Raw genomic sequence first — 3060 nt, forward strand, 5'->3', positions numbered from 1 at the left:
TTGTGGAGGCTGGCGTTCATGTGGTCCATTAGTCTGTTGGACTGATTGTTTCCAAGCATCTTCAATTTTCATCAATTTTCCAATTTCCTTTTTACAGAGAGAGACCAATACCTTAGATGGCCACTCATGAGCTTTGAAGAAACCATTCATGACTTACCAAAGCAGGATGTAGAACATTGACTTTATAGGCAATGAATGGTTGATCAGTTGACCATGTTGTCTCCAAGACTATGATCTGGAGTGCCCAGACCCAGAAATTCATACCCTAAAAGAGTTTGGTAATGCCTAAGTAGTTTTCGTATGTTTGTCCCCTGTATACCCCACCATATTCATGGATATGTCTGCATCAAAGATAATGGTTGTTGTTCTTAAGTGCTGTGGAATTGGTTCTGACTTACAACAACCTTGCATAAGGCTTCTGAGGAGCAGCTGGTGAACTTGAACCACTGACCTTGAGGTTCAAGCTGACCTTGCAGTCCAGTGCATTAATCTGCAGAGCCACACTAGGACTCCAAAGCTAAGGTAACTACCTATGTACAAATCGCCTCGGTCAAACCTTTACATATTTGTGGGTATCCTCCCACTCTCCCTGGCACACCTGATCAGCCTGTGTGTCTGTCCACGTATCTACCCATAAATTACTGTTACTGCTGGTTTGTGTATATCACATTATTTACCTCTGTTCCTTTTAACGCTTATATTCCTCCCTGTTTTCTCCTGCCATCATCATCCTTCTACCTACCTCCCTCTTGTTGTATATTGCCTCCCTGGCACCCAAATTTACACATGTCTAAGTGGAAACCCTATACAGAGTTGCTACGAGTCGAAACCAACTCGACAGCACTTCACAACAACAACAACAAGGGAGAAGACTGGAGTGCAGGATCCTATCCAGAGAATCAGCAACACCAGAGATGGAGGCAGAGATGATGACGTGGAGAGATTGAGCAACTGGGGACTCTGGACTCAAGGAGGGAGAAGGGCTGTGTGCTGGCGACCAGGGGGTGGGGGGCTGGCATGCAGGGTGTGCCCTTTGGTTGTTTGAATAGTTATATATCCCTGAATGCTTCCGTATACATCCCCCCCCCCAAAAAAAAGAGGGTTTGGAAGCAAATGCTGTTGAATGATGACCATGGAGGGGATTGAAATCATTGTAATGAAATGAAATACAATAGGATGGATGTAAAGCTGATGCTCTCCCATGTAAACTATCACTCAATTCACAATAAAAGCTTATTTTTTTAAAAAAAAGTATATAAGAAATAAAACATTATGTTTTGTGCTGAAAAAAAAAAATTAATACATGTCTACCTTCTAACCAGAGTACTGGTATGGTGCTCTGGGTTAATGCACCAGACTGCAAAACCATTTGAGCTACAATGTCGGCAGTTCAAGCTCACCAGCCACTCCTTGGAAACCCTATTCAGGGTCGCTGTGGGTCGGAACCGACTTGATGGCACTTAACAGCAGCAACAACAACAACCCTTTAGCCAGAGTTGAGTCCTGGTATGGCATTCTAGGATAAACACGGAGTGCTGACCACAAAGTTGGCAGTTCAAACCCACCAACCGCTCCGCGCAAACCCTCTACAGGGTCACTATGAGTCATAATCTACATGATAACATTGACAACAACAACAACCTGAAATACTCCCTCTTCCCGCCCACCGCTGTTAGCCATCAAAGAATAATTCTCTTATTGTGAAAATCTTTTCTTGCATTTTTACAATAGAGGTCTAGTACAATTTTTGTGCTTTTGTGACTGACTAGTTTCACTCAGCCTAATGTCCTCCAGATTCATCCATGTTAAGAGGTGTTTCACAGATTCATTATTCTTCAACATAGTATTCCATGTATGTATTTATGAAAATTTGTTAGCCATCTTCCATTGATGGGCATTTCGCTTGTCTCTATGATTTTGCTGTAGTGAATAGTGCTGTAGTGAATGTGCTTTCATATATTTATTTGTGTCATGGTTCTTATTACTCTAGGATATCTCTGGTAGCATAGGGATTACGAGTTGGGCTGCTAATCTCATGATCAGCAGTTCGAAACTACCAGCCGTTCCATGAGTGAAAGATGAGGAGTTCTGCTCCAGTAAAGATGTATAGCCTCTGAAACCCTATACAGGGTCACTATGAGTTGGAACCAACTCCACGGCACATAACCATCACCACTACCACCACCATATACTAAGTAGAAAGACTGTTGGGTGAGATGGCGTTTTTACTTCCAACTTTTTGAGGACGTATCATTCTATTTTCCACAGTGACTATACCATTTTGCAGTCCCACCAGAAGTATTAGAACGTTCCAGTCTCTCCACATTCTCCCCAGCATTTGTTGTTTTTTGTTTTCTTAAATTTTGTTTTTAATGCTGAGTAAGATGGTATCTCATTGTTTTGATTTTCATCTTTCATAGAATAAACACTTGATCATAAGGTCAATTTGAACTGCAAGATCAGCAGATCAAACTCACCAGCTGCTCCTCTGAAACCTACACAGAGTCTCTGAGTCAGATCTGACTCCATGGCAATTAACAACAGCAACAACAATGACTAATGAGACCACAGAAACACTGTAGGATAAGCATGGGACTGCGAACGACAGGTTGGCAATTCAAGCCCACCAACTGCTCCATGTGAGAAAGATGAGGTTTTTTGCTTTCGTAAAAATTTAAAGTTTCAAAAACCCTATACAGGGTTGCTATGAGTAAAAAGCAACTGGACAGCATTTACTGACAGCAGCAATGGTTAATTATCATACACATGTCTTCATATGTTGGTTGGTAGCCTGAATGTCGTCTTTAGTGAAGTGTCTGTTCTTGGGCTCTGCCTATCTTTAAATTGGATTACTTGTCTTTTAAAGACAAGTATGTCTTTTTTTTTCTCTTTGAACGTTTTTTTTTTATTATATCCACAGTGTCTGCAAACATTACCAGTATCTGATTACAGAAAGTTGTCATAACCCCCAAAAGAAATCCTGCACTTTTCTAATTGCTCCCTTTCCCCATCCTCTTGTTTATTGTTGTTATGTGCCTTCCTGTCCATTCCAACTAAGTA

This window comes from Chrysochloris asiatica, unplaced genomic scaffold (genome assembly GCF_000296735.1).
Source record: "Chrysochloris asiatica unplaced genomic scaffold, ChrAsi1.0 scaffold00072, whole genome shotgun sequence".
Classification (NCBI taxonomy): Eukaryota; Metazoa; Chordata; class Mammalia; order Afrosoricida; family Chrysochloridae; genus Chrysochloris; species Chrysochloris asiatica.